This window comes from Phyllopteryx taeniolatus, chromosome 14 (genome assembly GCF_024500385.1).
Source record: "Phyllopteryx taeniolatus isolate TA_2022b chromosome 14, UOR_Ptae_1.2, whole genome shotgun sequence".
Taxonomy (NCBI): domain Eukaryota; kingdom Metazoa; phylum Chordata; class Actinopteri; order Syngnathiformes; family Syngnathidae; genus Phyllopteryx; species Phyllopteryx taeniolatus.
Genome location: NC_084515.1, coordinates 19,274,334 through 19,289,006, shown reverse-complemented (window position 1 = coordinate 19,289,006; position 14,673 = coordinate 19,274,334). Strand labels below are relative to the sequence as shown.

Genomic DNA, 14,673 nt, shown 5'->3' with positions numbered 1-14,673 from the left:
TTTTAATTATTATTATTTTTTTTTTAGCTTGAGTCTCATTCTCCAAGGCTGGAGGTGCACTAGTTTGTGTTGCACATCATTGCTCTGCTTCCAAACTCACTGGATAGCAGCTACTGTGCAGGTATCAAACACAGTGAATATTATACCTGTTAGTGAGTAAAGTACTACGAACACAATTACAGTACATTAAATGCATAATGATTTGTGTATGAAGTGAGACACTATTCTCCTTTTTACCAGCTTGTGTACCATCGACATGATTTTAAAGCTACTACTTTATGGTCGAATGATCATACAGATGGGTGAGAACCGATACCAGCCTTATTTTAATGTATCTTGTGCTCATGAAGGCTGCCGATACCAGCCGCCGATACCTTGGGCAAAAAAAAAATCTGACATTGAGTTAGTCCTCCCCGGCAATAGTTGGCGCTACACTGCGGACGTTTGACAAATCATCATGTGTCAGAAAGATGGATGAGCTGTAAGCGATATAGAAAATGGCTAGATGGATGGATTTAACAAGGTAGGAAAGAGATGAATGTCCATATGCGACACTTTATTTCGAAATCTCCGCAAATGTTTACATTTTGAAATGATCACTTCACCATTCCTAGGAAATTGCAATGTCTCATCATAGGTGAGCTATGTAGGTGACCCCTGCTTTAAGGCATAAATACAGGGTTGAACCTTAATGCTAGCAACCATGCTAGTGCTAACGCAGCAAAAGAGGTGTATTGGCGGGTCCACTAACATTATAAAGCATGAAAGCGGGTGATTATATATTATTTTCCTCATCAACAGCCAGGGCAGGATTAATGTGATCTTAATGGTGATCTTATTATTCAAAAGTATAATATCTTTTAAGATTCCAAGAAGGAAAGCAATCTGTAGTCAATTTGAAGGGACGGAAGAATAAAGGGTAAAGCCTCACAACTGTTCTGTGGTGTGTGTGTCTCTAGTGATTATTTGAAGTCATCAAAAGGCAGAATAGCGCCTGGAGAAAGCGACTCGTGCGGTGCAGGGTCAATGGATGGACGCAGTCAGCTCGCCATTATGTTACACAAAGTCATTTTAACTATCTTTCTCCCTCCGCTGCGTGTTGATCTTTAGTTTCGCTGCACAGATGCGTCCTACCTTTATTGAAAAAGCCACCCTCGGCCATTTTATACCAGTGTTCTGATTATAAATGGAACCCACGGCGAAAAAAGCAAAAACACAACTCCCACACCTCTCCTGTGCCATTTTTCTCTTTCCTCAGCCGCCCTTCTGTCTTCCCCTTGCCTCGGCCTCAGGGGCTGATTTCAAATTTTCAAAGACAGTTGAAAGACTGAAGGCTCATAAATATCTTTATTTTAATATAATGGCTACAGATTTCCAAGGAATTATTTCTCGCGGAGGAATTAGTTCATTGGTGAGATGAATGTCTGTACAGACTCTGGGCTTGAAATATTCTTAGACGGACGATCCATGGCAGGATAACGCCTCACAAATTGACACAAAAAATTTGATAGCATAATAAGTATTGCATGTCTTGTTTATTACTCAATTACTATTAGTTCAGGTGATCTAACTCCAATGTTTCCACCCCATGTGGCCCATTTCGGATACTGTATATACGAAGTGTTAGGGCGACACTGACAAGTAAATAAAGAATGATATTAGTTACAAGGGTAGCGTGATAAAGTCGTGCGAAAAAATGATGACGGTATGAGATAAATTTGCCAAGTTACAAAAAGGAAGTTGTAGTGACATGAAAACAAAGTCGTTACATTATGAGATAAATGTCATAATGTTACAAGAATTAGGTCGTAATGTCATGAGAATATGGTGGTTCGCTTTAAAAGAAAAAAGTCGCAATATTATGAGAAACAAGTTGCGACAGCGCAAGAAAAATACTGTAATTGATCTGAAACAGGTCGCACAAAGATGTCATATAACGAGAGAAAAGTCATAATATATGAGAATAAAAATGGGCATATTACGAGAAAAAAATTTACAGGTATGAGACTCAAGTCATAACGTTAGAAGAAAATAGTCTTAATAAAGTGGCGGGAGGGGATTGATTTTTGTAAAGCTTTATTAATACAATTTGATTGATTGATTATGAAAATAGTCATGTCAATGTTATTATATTACACGAAAGTCACATTATAACAAAACAGTCATAAGATTATGAGAAAATACATTTTCATACTACAAGGAAAAAAGTTGTAATGTATATTAGAAGAAGATACAAAAATAAAGTCGAAATATAAATTACGAGAATAAAGTTGGAATATTGCAAGGAAAAAGTCATACATTTATATATATATATATGTGTGTGTCTCTATATATTGTGTACGTATTGCAAGAAAAAAAGTCAGAATGGTGCAAAAAAGGGCCCAGAATAACGTTAAAATAATGTTGCTGTTTCAAGCTAAGTTTGTTGCTTAAAATATACAGTGTGTAATGACAATCAATATGTAATCATTTGATGAGGTGACTAATTCTACTGTACATTCATAAGTCATAACGGGCCTCTGAGGGAAACTAATTCCAATGTGTTTCGCAGAGAAACGAGTTTGACGCCCCTGCTGGAAATTGTCCACCAGGGTGACCGTGAGTGGCGATTGGCTGTCGACCAGGCCAGGGTGTGCCCCGCCTTCTTGCTCAAAGTCAGCAGGGATGTATAGAAAATGGATATCCTCATGAAAATATCTCCGTTTGTCTAAGTTTGATAAGAGAGGATTTGAGGTAATGCTGGTGGAGATGCTTGACTTTTCCGTTGTTGTGTGAGTGTTGTTGAAAAAGTCAGGGCTTGAGTGGAGGAGCGCTCGCTTGCAGTGAGGAATTTTCGAGCCGGGGCTGCGTCTTCCTGCGGGCCCTTTGGCACTGACTGTACACTGAGAGGGTATCATTTATATTCTACTCCAGAGGTAACAGAAGAACATGCGATTGGGAAACAGCTCAAACACCACTCGGCTTGTGAGGCTCAAGGCGTCCAAAAGTCAAGCTTTGTCTCGTTTTCAGCAAGTGCGAATGTGTGTGTGTGTGTGAGACTTTTTTTTTTTTCTCCCATTTTCTCCAATTTTTGGGATACTTTTTACAACATGCTCTATTTTACAGTTGTGGTGCAAAATGGCTGAGCGGAGCCGTGATGGAATTTGAGCAGCGATGAAATCTGACCCGTGAAGCTGCCTTTAAATGCCAAAGGTGCTTCTCTCTAACCTGTATTGAGAAGCCCAGCAGGCATTTCAAGCCATTGAGATAATTGCAAATGTATCCTTTGGCGCAAAAAACAAAAAAAACAAAAACAAAAAACAGAACTCGCCCTCACTCATTTTCTCTCTCTTTTTTTCTCCGCACCGTCCTCCCATGGCTGACAATTAAGACGGGATAACTCGCCTTGATTAAAAGGTTACAATCGTACTGAAAGAGCCTTTCACACGGGGCAGACCCGTACCGCTCTAATGATCGCGGAGTCCGCCATTCAAGGGCCAGCCATCCATCATAGCGGTAAGGCCACTGGCTTTATTATAATACAGAGGACAGACGTGCTCTCGGGCTATGTGGGACACAATAGAGGTCTTTCAACAGACCTATAAATACATGATCTGTCAGGGCTTGCTGTCCTCGGGGCTCTCTCGGAAACGTTTGAGCCCCGCGGTTGGCCATCACTTATGCTAAGATATGCGCCGCGTCCCCCGGGCTGAGACTAAGGCTCGGTTCATTTCAGCCCCTCATCAACCACCACATTCTACCTCCAGCCATGAGAATAAATAAGAACAAGATAAAAAAGAGAAAAAAAAGTCCTTCATTATGACGGCGAGCAAAATGCTAGTAAACAAATAAACAGGCATTGCCACGTGAGACACTGTTGATTATGAACCTAAAACAAACACAAATCGTGTAATTACACTTCTACCTCGACTTAAGAATTTAATTCATTCCGTGGCCAAGCTCATTTATTTTAAATTAATATTCCCAATTGAAATGAATTAAAATTACATTAATCCATTCCCTGCCCAAAAGCGCCACAATATTTTGTTACCTGTCTTTAAAGACCGTGTTAACCCCTTTTTCACAATCTCAGTTGTACAGATTTCTTTGGGCGGGGTTAAAAACAAGCCCACCATACATTCTGGCCAAGAGTCAGAGCTTCTGCGCCATACTGAGCGTCGTCATTTCATCAGGGGCTATCCATCGCAATTGCGAGTTACTTTGTAATAATAACTTTTCTGCCACTACAGCATGCAGTTAGCCATCAAGCTATGCCGACGACCCGAAAAAAATTCCACTTCCCTGAAGTGTTATGCCACGCGCGGCGCACCGAGTGAGGCGATGGCGAATTGGACGGCTCCACTGCAAATTGGCCAAATACTAGCGGCTAGTAGCTAGTAGCTGCTAGCAGGCTCGCGGACCACAGTCGGCTCCAGCCAATACACCACAGCCTCGCTCCTGCGCTTCACGTCGATCCACACAACAGTGACATTTAAGTAAACTGTTTATTACGTTCACTAGCCCGTGAGCTAGCGAGCCAGCGAGCTCGCTAGACCGGCGGCGGTGTCGTCTAATACGTCAGCACCTCGCTCTGCATTTTTGTGTGTAGATCCCCACATACTAGAGACACTTTATTTATTTTTTACTGAACACAGCGGGACACGTTATTCAACCTGTAGCTGACTACTAACATTTAAGCACATACTGTACAAACCTATTTGATTGACAGCTGAAAATTGAGTGGGGCGTGTTTTCAGTACATTCAGCGGACACACCCACATTATCCAACATCCTCAAGAATGACAATTTATATACAGTACTTAGCATTTTTTTCCTGTTTGGCAGGATTGTTAACAATACTCTTCTCTGTCATGTGTCAACTTTACAAGACTTTTTTGTCACTTTAACGGATCTGCAATAAATAATAATAGCACTGTTTTGTATAAAAGCAAAATGCAACAAAAAGAAATAAAGCGTAATTTTCACATCAGCAACTATGCGCCTGAGCTGTGTGCCTTGAAAGTGGGCGTGGCCTAGTGTGTGAGGCCAGGAATATGGTCTGTTTGACTCTGTGAGTGTTCTCATTTTGTGTTTGTTTGAATGTTTGTACCAGTAAGAAAACAGCTGAAATTACATCGATGACTGTGAGTCTCTTTTTTTTCTTCACTTTACACGAGCGATGTCGTATCTGAAACTTGCTCACAAATTGAATTTTTTTGCTCGCTCTGTAAAAAAAAAAAATACAAAAAAAATGACCAAGCGACGGCTGGTCACATGAAAAACTCGTAAGGTGGGGCATCCGTAATTCAAAGTAAGACTGTATGTGCTTTCTAGTGGAAAATTGCTGTAACTTGGTGCATTGCTACATCCAATATTATGTTTACGTATATATATATATATATATATATATATATATATATATATATATATATATATATATATATATTCCATGATATGCAGCTCCTCGTCCTCCCCACCTTATCTCAGGTGAGTATCTCCTTCCACAGTTGCCCCCGAGCCAAGATCAGCAATCTGGCAGTTGGACGTGTTCTTTTTGGAGATTAGTGTGGATGTAGGATGTCGCATGTTCGAATAATAAGCAGGTGAACACTTTAACTCTGCATAATTCTCTATCTGTGTGCCACCTTAATGTATGAAAATGCTATTCTTGCTTCAGGCACAAAACCAGCAGCAGATTATGTCCAGGGCACACCGAGTGGAAAGCCAACGACAAACCGTAGCACTTGCACAACAAAAAGCACTGGAGCAGCGGGGTCGCTATTTCTCTTCATAACCTGATTTACGGCCTATTATTTTGGATGTTTGGTTGGCGGGAGGGTGGGTTGATTAGTTGGACCAAGGTTGGACCATCGGGCAATATATTTTTTCTGTGTGTCTGTGGTTCCTAAATGGAATAGTTTGAACATTGAGGCATTTGTAAATTGGGGTTCCACTGTAGTTTGTTGGTTAAAAGGCTGGAATGAGGGTAGTTAGTGTTAGTGTTGGCGTTAAAGAGTTAGGGCTGCTTGGTAGATTGACTGACTTATAGGTTGGTTGGTCTGATATACAGAATCGCTAAACTGAAATGTACCATGCGGGTAAACAAGCAAATGTAACGCATCCTGTTTTGGCCACATCCTTCTGGAGTGACACCACCAGGAAGTCTCCCAAAGGCAAGGTCATTGACATGACTTTCTGAGGAGCCCCCAAAGGTGGACGTGGAGCCAGCTGGTTGGAGATGATATCCGAGGGGCATCAGAAGTGATGGCAAACTGCTGGTAGACATCAGGGTTGTGGAAGGTCATCACTGCCTTTTGGGGGTTGATTGGCCTTGAGGCTGCTTGGCTACAGATAGGTCAGGACTGCAACAAGAACAGAAGATTGAACTGTGTTTGAAGGAGCTGTTTAAGAGAGTCATGGGGAAGATCTTTGCGAAGCTTGAGGAGAACCACTGATCTTGACTCAGGGTTTCGGATTAACCCCCTTCTTCTCTGGTGGCAAGCATCTGCTAGGGTTTTGGACCTGAGAAACCAGGTCAATTTGGAAGAAATTCAGGTGTTTACTCTGGGAACGCTGACTGAAAACATCACTGTGCACATCCACTTCACTTGTATACCCACCAGCCTGTGGGGCTTATTCCAGCCCCATTCACAGCAATGTTCATCATAACCAGTATTCTTGGCTTGAGATTTTTAGTCCGCCAACTAACCCGCAAACTCCCCTTTCACACACACTACCCCTCACCCGCTCGCATCAGCCCACGGCACTCACACACTCCTACCCAACTCACTCTTCTTCTTCTTCCTCTTCTTCTTCTTCCCCCAGATCTCTCTTTGCCACAGCTGCATCCTCCTGGCTTGGCCTGCAGCCTTCAGGAGGCTTCCCGCCTCGCTCTACTTCTCGCCTGCAGCCACAAAGGGAGAAAACAGGCGAAGGAGGGAAAATAAAACTTCAGGCACACCATGCGAGGCCATCTGGGTAATCTTGTTCAAAAGGCTCGAGGTGATAGCGGCAATTTACACAGGCAAAAAGAAGAAGGGAAAAAAAGAGCTTATTTCCATACCTAGCAGCCTCAAGGAGATGCAATTGAATAAACCAAGAATTAGAAAAGAATTACAGGAAAACCAATATGGAATATTCAACATTAGATCAATTTGTACTTTTCACCCTCCCCCTAAAACAAACACACACATTGAAATGTAGCAACGTGACATAGAGTCGACACACACAGCTGAGGGGGAAAAACAATATTTGTGATGAAAGCAAATCAAACTCAAATCCAACATGTTAAAGTCAAGTTGATTAGTGTGGAAATGTAAAAAAGCGTCTTGGGTTGGCATATCCCACAGTCACAACGATATGCTAATTTGCAACTTAATGGCTAAGGGCAGCGTTCTTGCTTATATAAACCTTGAAAACATGCTGCACTGCTGATACGTGTGCCTTTAATTTAATGAAGTAAAGCAGCGGGAGCAGCAGCAACAAAAAAAACAATAAATGCCCCAATTAAAGAACAGGCATGAAGAGAAGTGTCTATTTCCCGCTTGAGCCCCCGCGGACATATGTACCCGAGCGTGTCTGCGCATTTACCCACACGCACGAGCATATGCATCGTGTGCTGCCCATAAAAAAGTCTTGCCTTTCAAATTAGCATATGTGCCATGTTGTGGGTTATCTGGTGGGAGATCCGGGCAACATGTTTATGGTGCTAGCTCTGAGCATGCATGTCTAAGGGGGGTAGACGTGCAGACCTTATTGTATGTGTGTGGCGCTACGGTGTTACCGTATAATTAGTGCATCGTGTACGCCAGGGCTAACGCGTGTCGTCGGAGCATATTGAGCATTAAAGGCAAAGCGAGGATGTGCCATGCTGCATTCTTCTTCTCTTCCTCGCCCGCCCCCCTGTGACTGTATGTCATCTGGCCTTCTTCGCACCCCCGCGGGCTACAAGCCCATCAGGCCCGCTATGCTCCGATGTGTCCCGACAGACCTGATGTGATCTGAGTGGCTGACGGGTTCGTCCCTGCTGCCCGCTGTCGCTTCTTTTCCTCGCGTCGCTCATACGTGAAGACCGAGGAGCACACAACCTGATGCCGTCTCATCAAGTTTGCAGCTCGGCGTCTGTATTCCTTTTTGCTTTTGTTTTTTATTATTGTTGTGAGGCCATCGACACTATACAGGGTGCTTAATCTTCAAAATCTGGTTTGAACTGCGTGAAGGACTGTCGTGGGGGTGATTCAAGGATAGGAATTTACAGTACATTCATAAAACGACAGTCCTTGATGAAACATGTTTGGATGGAATCAGAAAAAAAGCCCTACAGGTATTACAATATGGAAAGTACCAAAATCCATCCACCCATCCATCCATCCATCTTCCAGACCATTTATTCTCATTAGGGTCGTGACGCTGTGATTGCGACTTGAAATGTAACGGTAGCCAATCAGGAAGTGACCTGAATCTTGCATAGAGGAGCAACAGGTTATTGATCATTCACCACAATAAAAATGACAAGCAGAACAATTTGCAACTGCAATGTAGTTACCAGATAAGCCAACAGTCAGCCTAACCTCTACTATTTCTTCTCGAAATACTCTTTCTTTCGCTCACATTTTAAAAATGGGGTAAGATGTTGGAACTCGCTATGCATGTACCCTGCTTTAGTGCTGAAACACATTCCATCCCTGAGAACTCTCCAACTCAAAAGTTGAGCTTTTACAAGGGAATACTTTTTGACCCTTAAAGGCCACCATACGTCTCGGTGCTGCCAGGCTGAGACGATGTCTGTGGGTTTTTGCACCACAACTAGGCTTGGTAACAAACTGGCGGCCAAGGAGACAAGAGACAACCCGTAAACTTTTGCAGTGCAGTTTGGGATTTGCTGCCGTCGCCGTGCATATGCTTAATACTGTATGTGATTCGGGGGAAAAAATGCAGCTTAGAACGCAAGTCTGCTGTTTAGAATGCAGAATAATAACACAATGCATTATCATCAATGCTATCAACATTGGTATTTCTATGGGCTCTAAGGAGCGAGTAACAATTTTAAAAAGGGTCGAAACACTGTCGGCCTTGCTGCGGGCTACAACTTTTAGTATCCGTGCAAGCATGTGCTTAAAAGCGAACCTTCAATTGTGCAACCCTGATGGAGAGAAACAATACCCTCTTGGTTCAGTAGCCATTTTATACAAGAGCACTCGCACACCCACAGAGGCCTGAGGGGATGCAGAGCGAGTGGGGGTTGGATACCGTGAGGCGAGGGCATCAAACTGGGGCTTTGGAGACGCAGAGCTGCACCAACTGCAAGCGTACGTCGAAAGCGTGTGCGATCACGTCTTTGTGTGAACGCAAATTCACACATCTGGTGACACGCCGAGGGAGGGATAGCGAGAGTTTATGGAGGCTAGTTTGGAAGCAGTCGAGCTGCTGCTTCCAAGTGAAGGACGACGGTGCCTTTGCCTGCAGGGATCATTTCAATATAATCGTTCTTTGGAAGTAAAATGGACAGTGAGAATGAGGAAGCTCTGCAGAGTAGAAATATTTGGGAATATATATATATATATATATATATATATATAGGCGGCACGGTGGCCGACTGGTTAGAGCGTCAGCCTCACAGTTCTGAGGTGCGGGGTTCAATCCCCGTCCCCGCCTGTGTGGAGTTTGCATGTTCTCCCCGTGCCTGCGTGGGTTTTCTCCGGGCACTCCGGTTTCCTCCCACATCCCAAAAACATGCATTAATTGGAGACTCTAAATTGCCCGTAGGCATGACTGTGAGTGCGAATGGTTGTTTGTTTCGATGTGCCCTGCGATTGGCTGGCAACCAGTTCAGGGTGTACCCCGCCTCCTGCCCGATGACAGCTGGGATAGGCTCCAGCACGCCCGCGACCCTAGTGAGGAGAAGCGGCTCAGAAAATGGATGGATGGATATATATATATATATGTGTGTGTGTGTGTGAAACTTCAAGAAGAGAACTAACATCCTCAAGTTTCTAATCAATGATGAATTCTTTCTAGACTCATCTATTGAAATGGTTGGACAGTTTTTAACCCTCGGAAATTGTTGCAGTGCACTCAAATACTGAAGTAATGATAATGAAAAAGTCATTAGCAATATATTTGAAATAATACATTTCAATAATAGTAATAATATGTTAGTATAGTATACTTTTGTGCATATTTTATATTTTTCATAATATACTTATTTCATTATACTAAAAATATTGTAGTACTTTAAAATACATTACTTATTACAGTACTTTAATAGTCATAATAATAACAATTTTATTTCATTTTCCCAATACAACAATAAAATAAGTATAAATAAGTCAAATAATAATAATAATTAATATTAAATTATTTGTTTATTATTTATACATAATTTAAAATAATAATACTAATTTAAATAACTGAAAATAATTGGTGTACATTGCATTATTGTATTAGATTATATAGACACTAGACAGTATACATATTTTTAAAACTGTGTAACATTTCCCCCCCAAAAAACATTGTCATTAAAAGTACATCAATCAATTTATTAAAAATAAAAATGACTTTTTTCTACACTATTCTTTGCTCATTTTAAATCCAAATAATAATCATAATAATAAAATATCCATATCATAAAATTGTATGATTCTTTTTCTATTCTGTACAACTTAAAACATATATTTTAAATCAGCACATACAATCTTTTTTAAAAAGCAGTTTTCTTCACTGATTGGCTAGGAGAAATCACATGCTTCTGCTGCCTTATAGTAAGGCTTGTGGCGTCCATTTTGGCCCAAGTTGAAGAGACCAAAAAAAGCTCAGTGGCTCTTTTATAACATCGGGGTGCCTCATGTGACCTACGTGGGACTCAAATTAAGCACCACACGAGGCAAAAAGTCTTCCAAAAGACCTCAAATCACAAATTTCGCTTTGAGTGCGATTGAACGACGACGTGTTGGCCGTTTGCAGCGTTGCAGTGCTCAAACCTTTTCCACATGAATAATGCTGCAGCCGCACCACTGCAAGATGACACATAAGCTTGGTCATCTTTGACATGATGTTTTGACACTGTCAACTCTGGAAAATTCTTCCTCGCAGTGCCCGGGGACATCGCCGCCATTTTGGGGGGGCACATGTGACCCTTTGCGCTGTCTGCGATGGTGCCAAACCGCGGCAGGCGGGTCAGGAGTCACTCGGGCCATGTGACGCGCCCCCCCGCGGGCGTCGTTGGGAGCGACAAGGGAGCCCAAGAAGCAGAGAGTGCGGTGTCGCTGCGAGGCCCCCCGGGTGAAAGGAAAAGAAGGTCAGCGGCCACAGGAAGCAGTGTAAAAGTGCCCCCAGCTACTGTCCTTAATGAGAGCACATCCCCTTGGGTGCGTATCCCAGCAGCCCCCACTGCCACGTGAAAAAGTCCAATCTATACGGAGAGCCGCGGGCCAGCCAGAGCAGCCATTTTCATGGTTCATTCCCGCAGCCAGGAGCCATCTTGTGAGGTAAACAAACCCAAGTACAAAGATGTGCGTGCTGCTGCTCGGCCGTTTGCGGTTCGCTTGTTGGCTTTTTTCCCCCCGTACCGTTTGTTCATTTTGAACGTCTGAAACGGCTCACTTTTTTAGAGCTGGTGTGTCGTACTTTTTGCATTTGATTATTATCATTTATAGGCTGGATAACTTGCTTTGAACAGACATCAAGGAAAACAATTGTTACAAACGTACACAGGCCACACAAAGTGACGTGGAGGGCCAGATCTGGCCCGCAGGCCTTGAGTTTACCACGTGTGTTCTAGCAGGTGTCTCGGTTTTCATCACAGGCCATTACGGTTGTAGTTATGGTTGCCTTCAGGTACTTTTCTGTGTTGGAACCCTAATATTCGCTCCATCATATTACATAATTACCCCAGGATTTGACTATTATCATTGCTATGACGGATAACTACTTTTGAACAGAAGTTTGACAGTGCCAAATTTATTTTGCTCAAGATAAAAATGGTGGCAAACTTCCACGGGCCACAGACAAATGACACGGCGTGCCAAATGTGAATTTGGCACCTGTCAAGGACCTTAAGGGAACAAAATACAAACCAAAACGCTTATGTGATGTGTAAACATTGACATTGAAAACAGTTTTAACCTTTTCTTTTTAGAAAAATGCAACACCAGTCGACTTCGTTTTTGCCTGCATTTGATTATCATGATTTTTATAAGGAGTAACAAGTTTTGAACAGAGGTTCTGGCAAAAGCATGTCTCTAGCTATGAGGTCTGCTAGCCAGAGGCACAATTGCACTGTATTGTAAACTTCTTGCCTCTTACCTAACACATGCATTTGGTTATTATCATTTATAGGCTGGATAACTTGTTTAGAACAGACATCAAGGAAAAAAAATGTTGCAAACTTACACAGGCCAAACAAAATGACGTGGGGGGCCAGATCTGGCCCGCGGGCCTTGAGTTTACCACCTGCGTTCTAGCATGTCCTATGTGGGGTTTAAAAAAAACAAAAAAACATTTCAAAAGAAACTATTCGATTAGGAAAATTATGAGAAGGGTCGCCCCCGAGCGCCGCCCAGGGGAGGTAAATCTCATTAACGGGTTTTTCGATTCCTGCTTTCAATACATTTGTTAAAGTGCCAGGCGGCGTTCAATTATCAGCCAGCCCTTCTCACCTTCAAGACACGGGCTGACGTGAAAGCCCGCGGTGCGAGGGAGGGGCACAAAACCACATAAACACACATGCATAGTTTCTGTGAGTAATGGGCTCTCTGACCGTTTGTTTGTTTGTTTAATGCTGCCAACGCCGAGCGCCGGAGGGCCCCTCGGCATCGCAGTCCTGTACTTCCCCACAACTTTTAATGACGCACATTAAAAAGTGTGCACATGTACAGTCTCATGTTGATTAGAAAAACCTCTAGGTTAAAAAAAAAAGAAAAGAAAAACCTCTAGGCCACACGTGTCCTCATCTTCCTGACATTCTAAGCTCCAAAGCGGCTGCGAGCCTTTCGCAATAACAACCAAACAATCGCCCCGCCTAAATTTCTTTCTTTCAACTGTTTCCAATCAGCACTTTGCCCCAGGGCGACGCTCCCCCCCGGGGGCAAGAACGTTTTTGCAAGGCTGTGTTTGTTCTGGAACCATTTGCTGTGCCCACGTCCTCCTTGCTCCCGGCAAGGCACACGGCCTCGGGGATGTGAGCCGTGACCTATTTGGATGAAAAACAAGGGTGACACCCAGATCCGCTCTGCTGGCATACACAAGTATTACAGCTCCAGTACTCGTGGCTTGAATCTGTACTTAACGGCCCGTAAAGTGAAAAGAATTGGTTCTTTTTGTTTTTGTTGTTTCATTTGGCAGACCACAGAGAAGAATGTTGTTAACAAACCGGACCAATTTGAATGGTTGCAAAAAAATAAATCACCAAGTATATAAAACGAGGCTTCAAAATCATGAAAAATCAAACCCTTCTCTCCTCGCTTGAATTTTACGGGAATGTCCGCTGAATGCGCTGAAAGCACATCCTGCTCACCTGTCAACCAAATACCAGGACTACAACCAGGAAAAATGGATGCTATTCCATTTAGCATCTCTTATGCCTTTACATAACTACAACGATAGACAATAAAGACTAGATTGTTTATTTATTTATATTTGTTGCCCTTTCAAAAGCTCTAAAGCGGCGACCCCACATGCAAATATGCAGGATGAAAATCTGAGCAAATGACACGAAAGACAGCGTAAGATGTGCCTGTTCCTGTTTTATGACAGCAGATGATTCACAGAGAGCTAAGATTATATTATATTATATTATATTGTTCGGAAGACGTGATACTTAGAGACCAACATGGAATTGGACCAGATTTTACTGCACCACCAACATGCACTCCTGCAGTTCTGGAACTTTTTAAGAGTTTCTATGTAGCATTTGATAAGTTCTAAGCACGCTACACACACCGCAATATGTTAAACTCACATACATTTAACACAATGAAATACTTATACAGTACTAAAATAATTTATTTTAAAGGTTTCTAATTTATTTTAAAACAACAACAATAAATCAAAACAAAACAAATTCAAACAGTTATATAATTTATTTATTTTTCATGTATTAAATTGATACACGTAAAATTAGCAGAATATGTAATATAATATTTAAAAATATAAAACAAGTCAGAAAATAATTCCGACAATTATTACGTATACTTTCTCCTGTACAAAATTAATAATACATCTTCACTGACAAGAGTCAACCAAAACTAAGCCGCTTTGACTGGTTTGCAGGGTATATTTGACACAAATCGAAACTTAAATGGTATCTATTACATATAATAATTACATGATCATTCATTTCATGAACAAAAAGTTCAAAAACATCGCTCAGTGTGATGCAGGACAGTTCAGCTACAACCACAAAAAAAAAATATACAGACTTAGAAAAATGACAATTTTGTATTCATAATTCATTTAACAATATTACTATTATTGTAATATTACAGACTACTTTAGTTAAATCATTTCAATTTCTAACAATTTTTTAAATAATAATGAAAAATACAATATTTAGTTTTCGTAGAAGAATAAGCGAAGAAAAAAGCCTTTCGAGAACAAAGCTGTACCACTGCTGCTGCCTGAAGCTGGCAACACTAATTACATGACTTCATGTTTCAAACACATCTGACAAAATGAAAACAGCTCTCTCTGGAGGGC

At 41.9% G+C, this 14,673-nt stretch overlaps 1 long non-coding RNA gene across 1 annotated transcript; it reads left to right on the top strand.

Moving 5' to 3' along the window:
• Window positions 1–2,263: 2,263 nt before the first annotated feature.
• Window positions 2,264–7,329, top strand: LOC133489229 (uncharacterized). Its single transcript, XR_009791843.1, has 3 exons — window positions 2,264–5,123; window positions 5,487–5,582; window positions 6,805–7,329. It is a non-coding gene; the product is annotated as an uncharacterized LOC133489229 (long non-coding RNA).
• Window positions 7,330–14,673: the final 7,344 nt, after the last annotated feature.